The 18,289-nt window shown below is 52.2% G+C and overlaps 1 protein-coding gene across 4 annotated transcripts in view; it reads left to right on the top strand.

Annotated features, from left to right (window-relative positions):
* Positions 1 to 931: 931 nt before the first annotated feature.
* LOC140400016 (histone H2B-like) overlaps positions 932 to 18,289 on the top strand; it is a 79,146-nt gene continuing 61,788 nt past the window's right edge. For 3 of the 4 annotated variants that reach the window (XR_011937971.1, XR_011937970.1, XM_072489508.1), the window contains exons 1-2: positions 932 to 1,969; positions 9,374 to 9,450. The gene's annotated coding sequence lies outside the window, so the exon portion shown is untranslated. The remainder of the gene's footprint in view (positions 1,970 to 9,373; positions 9,451 to 18,289) is intronic. The other variant, XM_072489509.1, reaches the window with a different exon arrangement.

The raw sequence follows: 18,289 nt of genomic DNA, 5'->3' as shown, positions 1-18,289 counted from the left end.
AACGCTATTTGAACGGATTTGGCTATTCTTAAACTGATAATTGAAAATATGATGGTTTGGCTGCTTTCCAGAAGTTGCGGGTGGCTCTTAAAAGAGCCGTTGGGTTTGATGAGTTTGAGAACAGTTTTACTTGGAGCTGGTGTACTTGGTCACCGCCTTTGTCCCTTCCGACACGGCGTGCTTGGCCAGTTCCCCGGGCAGCAGCAGGCGCACGGCGGTCTGGATCTCCCGGGAGCTGATGGTGCTGCGCTTGTTGTAATGGGCCAGGCGGGAAGCCTCACCCGCGATGCGCTCGAAAATATCGTTGACGAACGAGTTCATGATGCTCATGGCCTTGGAGGAGATGCCGGTGTCGGGGTGAACCTGCTTCATCACTTTGTAGATGTAGATGGAGTAACTCTCCTTCCTGGCTCGTCTCCTCTTCTTGTTGCCCTTCACTGGTACCTTCTTCTGGGTTTTCTTAGCGCCCTTCTTGGGAGCTGGAGCTTTCTTGTCCTCAGCCATGGTCAGAGCAAACTGCAGACACACAATAACTGAGAATTGCCACACAACTGTTCTTTTCTCGACTAACTCAGTGAACTATGTTAATGAAGGATGGGTGAGAGACCAAGTCACCATTGGTGAATTTAGAATGCTCAGACATCGACGAGCATCTGATTGGTTGTTTCAGGTACCCAATTAGAGCAACTGCCCCGCCCATCCACAAACTTCTGTGGCCAGTCAGATTCCCCTAATTGACACATTGCTCTGACTCTGGGCCTCCCTCTGCCGGCAGCAGCACATTCTCTCTGCTGGTAATAACACGTCACTCTCCAGGGACTGTCCCGGGTGCCGGCTATACCACGCATGCGTGCCCACTCAGCCCGATCAGGCAGTGCGCAGGCGCGGTACACAGCAAGCCGGACCGCCTCCTCCTGACGTCACCGGGCTGTCCAAGGGCAGCTTCTTTGAAGCAACAGCAGGTTGAAGCGGCGCCAGAGAGCAGATCCTCCATTTTGTAGCTGGCAGCTGTGAAGAATTGAAAATGGACGGTTTTGTAATAAGGAAGAGAGGGTCAGAGACACAAACAGGCCCGGATCACACATCTAAATCTGTGGGAGAGAGTCGCTGAGGAGAGTCCACAGCAACACAAAGCAGAGCTGGGGTGAGCTCCACGGCCTCTGCTCAACAACCCATTAAGAAGCTGGAAACAGGAACACAGCAGAATAAAGGTGATATTTGAAGGTATGTCTTTATAAATTGTGCCAATGCAAATCAGGATCCCCTCTGGCTGATTTGTTTGCTGATGAAACGTGGAAGCTCTCTATGTCTTACCTTGCAGACATCTTTTCAATTCTAAACACACTGAACCGCAAATTGTCAGGGAAGGAGGATGATTGCTTTTGGCGCTGTGAAGAATTTGATGCTTTCCAAAAGTAATTGAACGTTAGGCAACTGCGCGTAGAAAGCCAAACCTACTACATGTTCCCCACACTGCAATGACATCTCAAAGAAAACGGTTAGGAAGGGAACTGTCGATAGACTGGCTGCGCTGAACAACAGTTTTTATCGCTATTTTCCAGAGGAGAAGTTTCAGATTTTGAGAGAGAATTAGTTGGTGAAAACTCCCTTTGAGTTCGAGACCCCAGACTCAATTTACTGATTTATAGCTCACTCCAAATGTACAAACTGAGCTTCTGCACCTTACCTGTGACAGCACATTAAAAATACGGCACAACTCCATGAGGTTTTCAGAGTTCCAGCGTAGCGTCTCCGAGGAGTACCCAGTACGGAGTAAAACAAGCATTCTTTTGCTATTACACATCACAAGGATCTACATGTTCAAGGTTGGATTTTTCATCCTCAAAAGGATGAAGACAGCACACAGGAACCAGCTGAACTCTGCACCTGATACACGCACTGCCCTCTCCTCTAAACCTGATTGGAGTGAGATCATAAGGACCAAGCAAGTTCACCTACTGGATTAAAGGTAAGAGAACATAGTGGGTCACGGAGGTCAGCTGTTGTGGGTCCCAAAGGCTGGCCAGCATGGGTCCCAAGGGATAGCCGGTTGGTTAAAATGGGTCGCAGGTAAAAACGGTTTCAAAGTACTGCTCTGTAAAATTCTGCTGATTCAGTTCATCCACTTTTCCTTCATTTACCAGGACTAACTGATCTAATGTCATTGATGCAGTACATATGTTACAGATAAGAACATTTATAACTGAAGCAGCATGGAAAAGGCAGTTTCAGACATCAGGACAAGACCAGGTCTCATACTACAAGAAGAGACCTGAGCAATGAAACATTATAAGAATTATTATTGGTAAACATGCAGTTACTGAAGAAGAATTTTAAAATCCAGCTTTGTCAGTATGTCATGGTGCTCATTACAGAGAAAGTGCTGCAAACTGCTCCGAACTGTTTGTCAACAATTCAAGTGGAGACTGGAGAAGCTTTCAACTGGAGCTGGAGCTGAGTTCATAGATTTCATCGAGTCTACAGTGGCCATTCGGCCCATCAAGTCTGCAACGGCCCTTGGAAAGAGCATATTAATAATAATAGATTGTCACAAGTAGGCTTCAATGAAGTTACTGTGAAAAGCCCCAGTCGCCACATTCCGGCCCCTGTTCGGGGAGGCCGGCACGGGAATTGAACCCACGCTGCTGGACGTGTTCTGCATTACAAGCCAGCTGCTTAGCCCACTGTGCTAAACCAGCCCTCCCCAACTACCTAAGCTCACACCTGAACCCTAGCCCCACACCTCCACCCTCCCCGGAAATCTTCCGGTCAGGCCGTGTTTTTCCTGCGGGCCGAGCAGGCGGTCTACCGTGTCCTGGAAAGGGGGCTCACAGTGGGTGGGGCACACGTGGTGGTGGACCCACTGGAGGCCACCGCCGAATGTGTCGCTCCTTCAAACGTCCCGCTCTACCTCCCCACCGAGCTCCTCCTCCCCATCTCAACTTCCTGCGGGAGGTCGGGTCCGGGGTGGCGCCGCTGACACTCGGCCTGCGGGACACTTCCCTCTGTCATGAATACTCCTTCCGGCATCAGGGTTTTGTCTGCCTGACCCGGGAGGAGGTCATGGAGGGAGGATTTGTGGCTCCCCACCAAGGGAAGAACCATAAAGTGATCTGGTCTGCGGATGGCATGCGGTGCCATGCCTGAAGTGGGCTGGGGCATATTCGCCGGAACTGCCCCACCCTAACGGCCACTGCCAACAACATCTCCACGGCGGCCATGGCTGGCACTGCCCCCCTCTCCTCTACCACCTCTGTCTGCCCAGCAGCCGGCCCCTGACAACACCTCGGCTGTTGGCGGCCTAAAAAGGCCAAACGGAAGACGGCGCGATGGTCGGACGGGGCCCACCCACACCTTGGCCCCATCACGAGTACTGACCCCGTGCCCGTCCCAACCAACACAGAGGCCGCAGCCTCACCTCGCGATGCCGCCGCCACCTCACAACAACATGAGGGGCCTGGAGAGACCAACACACGGGCTCCGGAGGGCGGTGGGGACCCTGTGTACAGTCCCGAGCTGGATGCTGTTCCGGCCCCACCATAGTCCCAGGGGCTCGGCGATGCGGAGGGGGGGGGGCATTGCAGAGGGTGGGGGGGGTTGCTGCCGAGGGCCTTCCAGCAGTAGTGGCCCCGCAGCAACACCAGCTTGCCCACCGCAACGCCAGCGGCTTGGGTTGGAGGTGGTGGTGGATCTTGCTACCCCCTCCCCAGGCGAGCGGGGTTGGGTATCTCCTGTGTTTATTTCCATCACCCTGATGGGCAGCACGGTAGCATAGTGGTTAGCACAATTGCTTCACAGCTCCAGGGTCCCAGGTTCGATTCCCGGCTTGGGTCACTGTCTGTGTGGAGTCTGCACGTTCTCCCCGTGTGTGCGTGGGTTTCCTCCGGGTGCTCCGGTTTCCTCCCACAGTCCAAAGATGTGCAGGTTAGGTGGGTTGGCCGTGCTAAATTGCCCTTAGTGTCCAAAATTGCCCTTAGTGTTGGGTGGGGTTACTGGGTCATGGGGATAGGGTGGAGGTGTGAGCTTGGTAGGGTGCTCTTTCAAAGAGCCGGTGCAGACTCGATGGGCCGAATGGTCTCCTTCTGCACTGTAAAGTCTATGATAATCTATGATAATCTATGAAAAAGAAGGCCAAAGCAGCCGCTGATGTGACCGAGCTGCCGTCGTCCCCCGAGCAGGGAGGCCTGGGGGCGGGCGGAGACGTGACCCCCCAAATGCTTGTTCTGCCCGGTGCAGTTTTACTCCCCGAATACCTTTTGTTCATCGCTGGGGACCTGCGGCAGTCATCAGAGCCCCTATATCTTCGGGTCGTGGGCGGGCGACGGCGAGGAAGGCTCCCCGCTCACAAGGCCCAAGCAGACGATGCGAAGGAGCCCAGGATCCATCCCGGAGCTGTTCCAGGGGGTCTTTCCGAGGGCCCGGCATCGACGGCGGGGTCGGTGTCGCCACGGACTCTGAATCGAGGGGGGGGGGAGCCTGCGAGGAACCCGCCTGAGGGTGATCCTGGGGGTGGGATCGACTCGGACCATGGGGAGCAGCGACAGGCTGTTCTGTTCCTCGGGGGACTCCTAAGGGAGTAGAGGGGGCAACAACCCTCTACTCCCTCTGAGCAGAGTTATGGGTGATTGGTGAAGGACACACGCTACAACTGACTTGGAGGTAACCATAGCCAGTCTCAACATCCACGGCACATCACCGTTTCCAGTGCTTCTCTGTCCTCCGGGACGCAAAGTATGGGGTGTGCTTTCTGCAAGAAACCCACGCCATTCCGGAGGACAAAGCTAAGTGAACCCTGGAGTGGCAAGGGGGAGTCTTCATGGGTCACTTGGCCCCACGTTCGGGCGGGGTGGCTATCTTGATGATTTCCCATTTTCAGCCAGAGATCTTGAGGGTCAAGGAGCCAGTGCCAGGCCGTCTGTTGCATTTAACGGTCCTCGACGGGGACGTGGTGCGTCACTTTGTGAATGTATACGCTCCCTGGCCGGGCCGCAGCAAACGACTTTCTTTGACAAAGTGTCCACTCTTCTTGGCACCATTCCTGTGGGCGAGTGCATCATCCTTGGAGGGGATTTCAATTGCACCCTCCAGGACAAGGACCGTGGTAGAGTCCAGTGCAGCACGCAGGCGGTGGTGAAGTTAAGGGACCTGGTCAGGTCCTTCGACTTGGTGGGCGCCTGGAGAACTCTCCATCCTGAATCGCAGGTGGACACATTTGTGGGCCCTCTGTTGGGAGCGTCCAGAATCGACCGTCTTTACATTTCTAGGAGGTTCTTGCCCAGTGTTCAGACGGCCTCTGTGGAGCAGGTGCTGTGCTCGGATGACCACCTGGTGTGGGCGGGGCTCGGCCAGCTCCGCGCTCAGGCACGGTCCGCGTACTGGCACTTTAACAACCTGCTGCTGGAGGACAAGAGGTTCCTGGAATCGCTTTGCCGTTTCTGGGCCGGCTGGAGAAAGAAGCAGGGTGGCTTCCCCTCCTTGAGGCTCTGGTGGGACTTGGGCAAGACTCATGTCCGCGCCTTCTGTCAGGGGTACACGAAGCGGTCGATGCCGGGGCGGAAATACATGATCGCCAAATTGGCTGAAGAAGTCTTCCATCTGGAGTCACGTCTCCCTCAGCCGGATGAGGACCCAGCCCTGGGGCTGCTGTACAGGGAGAAGACGGGCGTGCTGTGGGACCTGCAACTTGTCGGGTCCCACGGCGCGTATGTGAGGTCACGGATCAGTTTGTGACAGACATGGACCGTGGCTCCCCCTTCTACTCGCTGGAAAGAGGATGCAGGGCCAGTCGGCCGACGACGGTCCCTCGTCTCGGATCCGGAGGGGGTCAGGACCCTAATCAGGGACTTTTATCCTGACCTCTATACTCCGGATCCGTGCAGCGAGGACGCTTGCAGAGTTCTGTGGGAGGACCTGCCGCAGGTCGGCCCGGAGGGCGTCGGGGTCTCGACCAAACCGTCAATCATCAAGACCGGCGCCCTCGACAGCAAGACCCCAGGGCTGGACGGGCTGACCGCGGAGTTCTTCAGTGAATGTTGGGACGTCCTGGGGAGCGACTATGCGGGGGTCCTGGGGAATGTATCGTGACCGGGGAGATGCCCCTTTCGTGGCGCAGGGCCGTTGTTGCCCTGCTGCCCAAGAAAGGGGATTTCCGCCGACCCAAACACAGGCGAGCGGTCTCCCTCCTCAGCACGGACTACAAAATAATTGCCACGGTCATGTCTTTGCGCCGTGGCCCTGTGCTGGACCACATGATCCACCCTGACAGTCCCGGACCGCACCATTTACCATGATCCACCCTGACAGTCCCACACCGTCACGGACCGCACCATTTACCATGATCCACCCTGACAGTCCCACACCGTCCCGGACCGCACCATTTACCATAATATCCATCTGGTCCGGGACATCCATCATTCCCAGATGACTGGGATGTTGAGCGCCTACCTGTCTCTTGACCAGGAGAGGGCGTTCGACAGGGTGGGGCACGATTATTTGCTCGGGCCTCTGCGAGCCTTCTGGTTCAGGACGCACTTTGTCGCCCGGATCCGATTACTGTACGCTGCCTCGGAGTGTCTGATTAAGGTTAACCTGTCCCTGACGGTGCCCCTTCGCTTTGGGAGAGGAGTGCGTCAGGGCTGCCCCTTGCCCGGCCAACTTTATTCTCTCTGCGTGGAGCCTTTCCTGCGCCTCCTGCGGAAGAGGTTGTCGGGGCTGGTTCTGCGTGAGCTGGGCATGGCGGTGGTCGTTTTGGCTTACGCTGATGATGTGCTGCTCATGTTCATTGACCCCGGTGACCTGCGAAGGATGCGAGAGTGCCAGGCTGTGTACTCCGCCGCATCTTCTGCTGGGATCAACCGGGCTAAATGTTCCGGACTCCTGGTCGGTCCGTGGCAGATGGACCCCTCCCAGAGGAGCTCAGGCCCTTCAGTTGGAGCCGGACCAACATCCTCTACTTGGACCAACATCCTCGACTTGAGAGTCTATCTTTGCCCAGCAAAGGAAGCCTGGCCGGCGAACTGGCAGGAGTTGGAGACCAAGGTCACCGCTCGCCTGGGTCGCTGGACAGGACTGCTCCGAGTGATGTCCTACAGGGGTCGAGTTCTCATCATAAACCAGCTGATAGCCTCCATGTTGTGGTACTGGCTGGTCACTTTGACCCCTCCCCCTGACTTTGTCACAGGCATCCAGAGAACTCTGATTCGGTTCTTCTGGGAAAATGTATTGCACTGGGTCGCTGCGGAGGTCTGGAGTCTCCCGCTTACGGAGGGCGGTCAGGCGCTGGTGTGCCTTCGCATCCAGATCACGACTTTACGCCTTCAGACTCTGCAGCGATACCTGTACATTGAGCCTCCTCCACGATGGTGTGCCTTGGCGACATATTTCTTCTGCCAGGTGCACGGCCTGAACTACGATGTTGACCAGCAAGGTCTTCAGAATTCTTTGTTGGCGCTGCCCGTCTTGTACCAGGACCGTCTCAAAGTCTGGAACAGGGTCCCCACGTGCCACAGCTCTCCGCTGTCAGGAGTAGTGGCTCGCATAAGGGAACCGCTGCTCAGGAATCCGCACCTCCGCCAATATCCATTCCGGTGGCTGGTGGAGCGGAGGGCTGTGGATGTCGGGGTGACCAGGATCTGGGACGTGCAGGGTGGCAGAGGAGTGGACTGGATGACGCCCTACGAGCTCGCCGAGCACGGTGCTGTATCCATCCAGCACGCGGCCAAAGCCCATCCGAGGCCTCAAAACGGTCGTGCTCGGCCCCTTGGACTCGAGACGGCGCAGTTGTGCGGTGGCATCCCGTCTGAGCGGACCCCTGCTCGGACGGAATGCCACGTTGGTCCCAGGCCCCGGAACCCCTTTCAGGCGCCGGTACCCCACAACCCCAGTCGCTTCATGTCGACACCCCCCGTGCCTTTTCGTACCGCGCAGATGGGTTTCCTGTACGGCCTGCTGCTGCACACCTTCCACCTCCTTGCCCTCGCCCGCCATCCGGACACGGCTTGGCGTGCCTTGCTGCAGTCCGGCAGCGGAGGTCCCAACTGGAGTTCCCTCTACGGAGGCGTCTTCCCTATAAGACTTGGGGACCTGGGGTGGAGGGTGCTGCAGAAGGCAGTGTCGTGCAACCATCGGTTAAATCGCCACACGGCCTCCCCAGAGACCTGCCACTTTTGCGGCCTGGTGGAGTCTGTGGAGCATGTGTTTGTTGTCTGTCTTAGGCTGCACTCCTTTTTTAGTTTTTTGACGATATTGTTGTTGAGGTTTTCTTTGCACTTAAGCCCCACGCTCCTGATCGATGGACATCTGGTCTGGGAAGGTGGGGAAGCGGGGAAGGCAGAGGACCCCCTTGTGAACCTGCTCCTGTTCCTGGCCACACTTGCCATTAATAGGTCCAGGCAGCGGGCGACCGAGGGGGTCGTCCGGCCTGACGGTCTGCCCCTCCTCCGCAGCCTCGTTCGTGGCCGGGTGTCCCTGGAGTGAGAGCTTGTGGTGACCACGAGCACACTTGAGGCCTTCCGTGCTCGGTGGCCGCCGTCGGGGTTGGACTGCCTCATCAACCCTGATTTTCACACTTTAATTTAACGGGTTTTGTTCCGTTTCCGTTTCCTTTCTGATTTCTTTTTGGGCTCTGCTCCAGTTGCTTTCTTTTTGGAGCACCCCCCGGTTTGCTTTTGTCCCTCAGTTAATTTTTGTTCTTTTACTTTCGTTGTCACGCCGTGCATCACTCCAGAATAGTCGGTGGATGCAGGGTTTTAATCCTGCGTGGAGATAAATGCAGCAGGTCATCACTCAAGGGAAAAAAAACACAAGGGAAAAAAAACAAACCACAAAAATATTATGACAGTTGTTAAACCCGAAAAAAAAAACCCACACACACTGCCCCCAACACGGGCTCTATAGGAGGTTTTGCTCTATATGTGATGACAGTGAAATGGGGAATATTCCCATTGGTTCTCAATGCGGAATTGCTGCGGGGATCTGCGCATGCCCGGGGTAACCCCGCCCCCTGCCTGTCGTCACTGAGGGTGAGAGCGCATGTGCAGCCCCTCCAGCCCAGGAACAGCGTTCTCATTGCAGCAGCACATCCATCTGGGAGTGTGAGCAAAGAGGCTCAGAGATCATTACTGACTTGGGGGGAGTTCAGGGGGAATCAGGGGCTGTTTGCAAGAGGCACAGCGGAGCACTATCTTGTTCCGGGACTTGGAGTGAGCGGGGGGAAGGGAGAGCTCTTTCTGGGCCTGGCTTATTTGTCTGATTCTGGGTTAGGATTTGGAGAGTATTTTCTTTATTTTAATGATTATCAATTGAAAGAATAGATTGATCTATCATTGGCCTCATCTGGCCCTGATTTACAAGAGATATGTTATCTTCCGCCCAGTTCAACAGATGAAGAGATGAGTTCCAAGATGATGATTCCGCAGCAACGTGAATGTACACGTCTCCTTCTAACTGACTGTAAGTACAATATTAATCCAACATTGCAGAGACACAAACACAACATCAACTCCACCGTCACAGAGAACAGAAGCAGTCAGACTCACATTGACCTCAAGTCCCAGATAAACATGTCCAATCCAACAGTGATACACGAGAGGGCAGGTGGGATAATTTTCCACAATTCGCCCCCCCGCCATATCATGGAACGTTGGATCAACTTGTTGTGATAATAGCTTTTCGTAAAGTAATCAGTGTAGAATTAATTAGGTACAGATTCAGCAATGTGTAAGTATCCATTTGCATTTTTTTGTAACTTTGTTGGATTAAAATGTATCAGAAGCACTTTAATCTCACAAGTTGTGAACCTTTGGTGCAAGTAAAAAGTCAGATCGTACAGCTGATATAAAAATACAGAATTATTCGTAAGTTTCTACTGAGACAAGTCAGAAAACAAAATATTGGGGGAATGTCCAATTCACATAACAAGCATGTCTTTCGGGACTTGTGGGAGGAAACCGTAGCATCCGGAGGAAACCCACACAGACACAGGGAAAACATGCAGACTCTGCACAGGCAGCGACCCAAGCGGGAATCAAACCTTGGAACCTGGCACTGTGAAGCAATCCCCTGATTTACACAATCCCCTGGTTTACACCACGCTAGTTTCACACACTCCTCTGGTTTACATGCTGTCCTGGTTTCACACTCATCTGGTTTGAGCACTCAACTGCTGTACACTCTCCTCATTTTACACACACTCTTGTTGTGCATCCTCCCCTGGTTCCATACACTCCCCTGGTTTATACACTCCATTGGGATACACACTCCCCGGCTTTACGCACTCCCCGGCTTTACGCACTCCCCGGCTTTACGCACCCCCCCTGCTTTACGCACCCCCCCTGCTTTACGCACCCCCCTGCTTGACGCACCCCCCTGCTTGACGCACCCCCCTGCTTGACGCACCCCCCTGCTTGACGCACCCCCCTGCTTGACGCACCCCCCTGCTTGACGCACCCCCCTGCTTGACGCACCCCCCTGCTTGACGCACCCCCCTGCTTGACGCACCCCCCTGCTTGACGCACCCCCCTGCTTGACGCACCCCCCTGCTTGACGCACCCCCCTGCTTGACGCACCCCCCTGCTTGACGCACCCCCCTGCTTGAAGCACCCCCCTGCTTGACGCACCCCCCTGCTTGACGCCCCCCCTGCTTGACACACCCCCCTGCTTGTCACCACCCCACTGCTTGACACCCCCCCCTGCTTGACCCCCCCCCCGCTTGACACCCCCCCCCCGCTTGACCCCCCCCCTGCTTGACACCCCCCCCTGCTTGACACCCCCCCCCCCCTGCTTGACACCCCCCCCCCTGCTTGACACCCACCCCCCTGCTTGATACACCCCCCTGCTTGATACACCCCCCTGCTTGATACAAACAAACAAAGAACAAAGAAATGTACAGCACAGGAACAGGCCCTTCGGCCCTCCAAGCCCGTGCCAACCATGCTGCCCGACTAAACCAGAATCTTCTACACTTCCTGGGTCCGTATCCCTCTATTCCCATCCTATTCATGTATTTGTCAAGATGCCCCTTAAATGTCACTCTCGTCCCTGCTTCCACCACCTCCTCCGGTAGCGAGTTCCAGGCACCCACTACCCTCTGCGTAAAAAACTTGCCTCGTACATCTACTCTAAACCTTGCCCCTCTCACCTTATACCCATGCCCCCTAGTAATTGACCCCTCTAACCTGGGGAAAAGCCTCTGACTATCCACTCTGTCTATGCCCCTCATAATTTTGTATATCTCTATCAGGTCTCCCCTCAACCTCCTTTGTTCCAGTGAGAACAAACCGAGTTTATTCAACCGCTCCTCATAGCTAATGCCCTCCATACCAGGCAACATTCTGGTAAATCTCTTCTGCACCCTCTCTAAAGCCTCCACATCCTTCTGGTAGTGTGGCGACCAGAATTGAACACTATACTCCAAGTGTGGCCTAACTAAGGTTCTATACAGCTGCAACATGACTTGCCAATTCTTATACTCAATGCCCCGGCCAATGAAGGCAAGCATGCCGTATGCCTTCTTGACTACCTTCTCCACCTTTGTTGCCCCTTTCAATGACCTGTGGACCTGTACTCCTAGATCTCTTTGACTTTCAATACTCTTGAGGGTTCTACAATTCACTGTATATTCCCTACTGCATTAGACCTTCCAAAATGCATTACCTCACATTTGTCCGGATTAAACTCCATCTGCCATCTCTCCGCCCAAGTCTCCAAACAATCTAAATCCTGCTGTATCCTCCGACAGTCCTCATCGCTATCTGCAATTCCACCAACCTTTGTGTCGTCTGAAAACTTACTAATCAGACCAGTTACATTTTCCTCCAAATCATTTATATATACTACAAAGAGCAAAGGTCCCAGCACTGATCCCTGTGGAACACCACTGGTCACAGCCCTCCAATTAGAAATGCATCCTTCCATTGCTACTCTCTGCCTTCTATGGCCGAGCCAGTTCTGTATCCACCTTGCCAGCTCACCCCTGATCCCGTGTGACTTCACCTTTTGTACTAGTCTACCATGAGGGACCTTGTCAAAGGCCTTACTGAAGTCCATATAGACAACATCCACTACCCTACCTGAATCAATCATCTTAGTGACCTCCTCGAAAAACTCTATCAAGTTAGTGAGACACGACCTTCCCTTCACAAAACCGTGCTGCCTCTCACTAATACGTCCATTTGCTTCCAAATGGGAGTAGATCCTGTCTCGAAGAATTCTCTCCAGTAATTTCCCTACCACTGAAGTAAGTCTCACCGGCCTGTAGTTCCCGGGATTATCCTTGCTACCCTTCTTAAACAGAGGAACAACATTGGCTATTCTCCAGTCCTCCGGGACATCCCCTGAAGACAGCGAGGATCCAAAGATTTCTGTCAAGGCCTCAGCAATTTCCTCTCCAGCCTCCTTCAGTATTCTGGGGTAGATCCCATCAGGCCCTGGGGACTTATCTACCTTAATATTTTTTAAGACACCCAACACCTCGTCTTTTTGGATCTCAATGTGACCCAGGCTATCTACACACCCTTCTCCAGACTCAACATCTACCAATTTCTTCTCTTTGGTGAATACTGATGCAAAGTCTTCATTTAGTACCTCACCCATTTCCTCTGGCTCCACACATAGATTCCCTTGCCTATCTTTCAGTGGGCCAACCCTTTCCCTGGCTACCCACTTGCTTTTTATGTACGTGTAAAAAGCCTTGGGATTTTCCTTAACCCTATTTGCCAATGAATTTTCGTGACCCCTTCTAGCCCTCCTGACTCCTTGCTTAAGTTCCTTCCTACTTTCCTTATATTCTACGCAGGCTTCGTCTGTTCCCAGCCTTTTAGCCCTGACAAATGCCTCCTTTTTCTTTTTGACGAGGCCTACAATATCTCTCATCATCCAAGGTTCCCGAAAATTGCCGTATTTATCCTTCTTCCTCACAGGAACATGCCGGTCCTGAATTCCTTTCAACTGCCACTTGAAAGCCTCCCACATGTCAGATGTTGATTTGCCCTCAAACATCCGCCCCCAATCTATGTTCTTCATAGAACATAGAACATAGAAAATACAGCACAGAACAGGCCCTTCGGCCCACGATGTTGTGCAGAACCTTTGTCCTAGATTAATCATAGATTATTATTGAATTTACAGTGCAGAAGGAGGCCATTCGGCCCTTTGAGTCTGCACCGGCTCCTGGAAAGAGCACCCTACCCAAACCCAACACCTCCACCCAACACCAAGGGCAATTTTGGACATTAAGGGCAATTTATCATTGGCCAATTCACCTAACCTGCACATCTTTGGACTGTGGGAGGAAACCGGAGCACCCGGAGGAAACCCACGCAAACACGGGGAGGACGTGCAGACTCCGCACAGACAGTGACCCAAGCCGGAATTGAACCTGGGACCCTGGAGCTGTGAAGCATTGTGCTATCCACAATGCTACCGTGCTGCCCTTAAGAACAAATAAATCTACACTATATCATTTTACCGTAATCCATGTACCTATCCAATAGCTGCTTGAAGGTCCCTAATGTTTCCGACTCAACTACTTCCACAGGCAGTGCATTCCATGCCCCCACTACTCTCTGGGTAAAGAACCTACCTCTGATATCCCTCCTATATCTTCCACCTTTCACCTTAAATTTATGTCCCCTTGTAATGGTTTGTTCCACCCGAGGAAAAAGTCTCTGACTGTCTACTCTGTCTATTCCCCTGATCATCTTATAAACCTCTATCAAGTCGCCCCTCATCCTTCTCCGTTCTAATGAGAAAAGACCTAGCACCCTCAACATTTCCTCGTAAGACCTACTCTCCATTCCAGGCAACATCCTGGTAAATCTTCTTTGCACCTTTTCCAAAGCTTCCACATCCTTCCTAAAATGAGGCGACCAGAACTGTACACAGTACTCCAAATGTGGCCTTACCAAAGTTTTGTACAGCTGCATCATCACCTCACGGCTCTTAAATTCAATCCCTCTGTTAATGAACGCGAGCACACCATAGGCCTTCTTCACATCTCTATCCACTTGAGTGGCAACTTTCAAAGATGTATGAACATAGACCCCAAGATCTCTCTGCTCCTCCACATTGCCAAGAACTCTACCGTTAACCCTGTATTCCACATTCACATTTGTCCTTCCAAAATGGACAACCTCACACTTTTCAGGGTTAAACTCCATCTGCCACTTCTCAGCCCAGCTCTGCATCCTATCTATGTCTCTTTGCAGCCGACAACAGCCCACCTCACTATCCACAACTCCACCAATCTTCCTATCGTCTGCAAATTTACTGACCCACCCTTCAACTCCCTCATCCAAGTCATTAATGAAAATCCCAAACAGCAGAGGACCCAGAACTGATCCCTGCGGTACGCCACTGGTAACTGGGATCCAGGCTAAATATTTACCATCCACCACCACTCTCTGACTTCTATCGGTTAGCCAGTTCGTTATCCAACTGGCCAAATTTCCCACTATCCCATGCCTCCTTACTTTCTGCATAAGCCTACCATGGGGAACCTTATCAAATGCCTTACTAAAATCCATGTACACTACATTCACTGCTTTACCTTCATCCACATGCTTGGTCACCTCCTCAAAGAATTCAATAAGACTTGTAAGGCAAGACCTACCCCTCACAAATCCGTGCTGACTATCCCGAATCAAGCATTGTCTTTCCAGATGCTCAGAAATTCTATCCTTCAGTACCCTTTCCATTACTTTGCCTACCACCGAAGTAAGACTAACTGGCCTGTAATTCCCAGGGTTATCCCTAGTCCCTTTTTTGAACAGGTGCACGACATTCACCACTCTCCAATCCCCTGGTACCACCCCTGTTGACAGTGAGGACGAAAAAATCATTGCCAACGGCTCTGCAATTTCATCTCTTGCTTCCCATAGAATCCTTGGATATATCCCGTCAGGCCCGGGGGACTTGTCTATCCTCAAGTTTTCAAATGCCCAACACATCTTCCTTCCTAACAAGTATTTCCTTGAGCTTACCAGTCTGTTTCACACTGTCCCCTCCAACAATATGGCCCCTCTCATTTGTAAATTCAGAAGAAAAGTACTCGTTCAAGACCTCTCCTATCTCTTCAGACTCAATACACAATCTCCCTTTACTGTCCTTATCGGACCTACCCTCGCTCTAGTCATTCTCATATTTCTCACATATGTGTAAAAGGCCTTGGGGTTTTCCTTGATCCTACATGCCAAAGATTGTTCATGCCCTCTCTTAGCTCTCCTAATCCCTTTCTTCAGTTCCCTCCTGGCTATCTTGTATCCCTCCAACGCCCTCCCCTTGTTTCCTCAGCCTTACATAAGTCTCCTTTTTCCTCTTAACAAGACATTCAACCTCTCTTGTCAACCATGGTTCCCTCACTCGACCATCTCTTCCCTGCCTGACAGGGACATACATATCAAGGACAAGTAGCACCTGTTCCTTGAACAAGTTCCACATTTCACTTGTGTCCTTCCCTGACAGCCTATGTTCCCAACTTATGCACTTCAATTCTTGTCTGACAACATTGTATTTACCCTTCCCCCAATTGTAAACCTTGCCCTGTTGCACGTACCTATCCCTCTCCATTACTAAAGTGAAAGTCACAGAATTGTGGTCACTATCTCCAAAATGCTCCCCCACTAACAAATCTATCACTTGCCCTGGTTCATTACCCAGTACTAAATCCAATATTGCCCCTCCTCTGGTCGGACAATCTACATACTGTGTTAGAAAAGCTTCCTGGACACACTGCACAAACACCACCCCATCCAAACTATTTGATCTAAAGAGTTTCCACTCAATATTTGGGAAGTTAAAGTCGCCCATGACTACTACCCTATGACTTCTGCACCTTTCCAAAATCTGTTTCCCAATCTGTTCCTCCACATCTCTGCTACTATTGGGGGGCCTATAGAAAACTCCTAACAAGGTGACTGCTCCTTTCCTATTTCTGACTTCAACCCATACTACCTCAATAGGGTGATACTCCTCGAACTGCCTTTCTGCAGCTGTTATACTATCTCTAATTATAATGCCACCCCCCCCCCCACCTCTTTTACCACCCTCCCTAATCTGATTGAAACATCTATAACCAGGGACCTCCAACAACCATTTCTGCCCCTCTTCTATCCATGTTTCCGTGATGGCCACCACATCGTAGTCCCAAGTACCAATCCATGCCTTAAGTTCACCCACCTTATTCCTGATGCTTCTTGCGTTGAAGTATACACACTTCAACCCATCTCCGTGCCTGCAAGTACTCTCCTTTGTCAGTGTTCCCTTCCCCACTGCCTCATTACACGCTTTGGCGTCCTGAATATCGGCTACCTTAGTTGCTGGACTACAAATCCGGTTCCCATTCCCCTGCCAAATTAGTTTAAACCCTCCCGAAGAGTACTAGAAAACCTCCCTCCCAGGATATTGGTGCCCCTCTGGTTCAGATGCAACCCGTCCTGCTTGTACAGGTCCCACCTTCCCCAGAATGCGCTCCAATTATCCAAATACCTGAAGCCCTCCCTCCTACACCATTCCTGCAGCCACGTGTTCAACTGCACTCTCTCCCTATTCCTAGCCTCGCTATCACGTGGCACCGGCAACAAACCAGAGATGACAACTCTGTCTGTCCTGGCTTTTAACTTCCAGCCTAACTCCCGAAACTTGTTTATTACCTCCACACCCCTTTTCCTACCTATGTCGTTGGTACCAATGTGCACCACGACTTCTGGCTGCTCACCCTTCCCCTTAAGGATCCTGAAGACACGATCCGAGACATCCCTGGCCCTGGGACCCGGGAGGCAACATACCTTCCGGGAGTCTTGCTCGCGACCACAGAATCTCCTATCTATTCCCCTAACCATTGAATCTCCTCCAACTATTGCTTTTCTATTCTCCCCCCTTCCCTTCTGAGCCCCAGAGCCAGACTCAGTGCCAGAGACCTGGCCGCTAGGGCCTTTCCCCGGTAGGTCATCCCCCCCAACAGCATCCAAAACGGTATACTTGTTTTGAAGGGGAACGGCCACGAGGGATCCCTGCACTGTCTGCCTGTTTGTTTTTTTCCCCCTGACTGTAACCCAGCTATTCTTGTCCTGTACCTTGGGTGTGGTTACCTCCTTGTAACTCTTCTCAATCGCCCCCCCTGCCTCCCGGATGATCCGAAGTTCATCCAGCTTCAGCTCTAGTTCCCTAACACGGTCTTTGAGGAGCTGAAGTTGGGTGCACTTCCCGCAGGTATAGTCAGCGGGTACACCGGTGGTATCCCTCACCACCCACATCCTACAGGAGGAGCATGCAACTGGCCTAGCCTCCATCCCTTCTTACCTGACAGAATATAGCTGCCCTGTGGACTAACTAGATCTCCGCCCTCCGACTCTGCTCCCAGTCAGCTACACTTTCTGTAAACTCCTGGCTCTCTTCGCAATCTTTGCGGAAATGTCGGAAACAAAATGAAAGGAGCACCTTACTCCCTCCTCACCGCACTCCCTCGGTCACCAAACTCTTACTATAGCACTCAAAAAGCACCAAATTCAGCACTCCCTCGGTCACCAAACTCTTACTATAGCACTCAAAAAGCACCAAATTCAGCACTCAGTGCAAACCTCAGCACTCAGTGCAAACAGTTCCCGCCTAATATTGTTATAATTAGCCTTCCCCCAATTTAGCACATTCATCCTAGGACCACTCTTATCCTTGTCCACCAGTACTTTAAAACTTACTGAATTGTGGTCACTGTTACCGAAATGCTCCCCTACTGAAACATCTACCACCTGGCCGGGCTCATTCCCCAATACCAGGTCCAGTACCGCCCCTTCCCTAGTTGGACTGTACATATTGTTTTAAGAAGCCCTCCTGGATGCTCCTTACAAACTCCGCCCCGTCTAAGCCCCTGGCACTAAGTGAGTCCCAGTCAATATTGGGGAAGTTGAAGTCTCCCATCACCACAACCCTGTTGTTTTTACTCTTTTCCAAAATCTGTCTACCTATCTGCTCCTCTATCTCCCGCTGGCTGTTGGGAGGCCTGTAGTAAACCCCCAACATTGTGACTGCACCCTTCTTATTCCTGAGCTCTACCCATATAGCCTCACTGCCCTCTGAGGTGTCCTCCTGCAGTACAGCTGTGATATTCTCCCGAACCAGTAGCGCAACTCCGCCTCCCCTTTTACATCCCCCTCTATCCCGCCTGAAACATCTAAATCCTGGAACGTTTAGCTGCCAATCTTGCCCTTCCCTCAACCAGGTCTCTGTAATGGCAACAACATCATAGTTCCAAGTACTAATCCAAGCTCTAAGTTCATCTGCCTTACCCGTAATACTT

Source organism: Scyliorhinus torazame, chromosome 24 (genome assembly GCF_047496885.1).
Source record: "Scyliorhinus torazame isolate Kashiwa2021f chromosome 24, sScyTor2.1, whole genome shotgun sequence".
Classification (NCBI taxonomy): domain Eukaryota; kingdom Metazoa; phylum Chordata; class Chondrichthyes; order Carcharhiniformes; family Scyliorhinidae; genus Scyliorhinus; species Scyliorhinus torazame.
The sequence above is the reverse complement of the archived record's forward strand: the minus strand, read 5'-3'. Positions and strand labels throughout refer to the sequence as shown.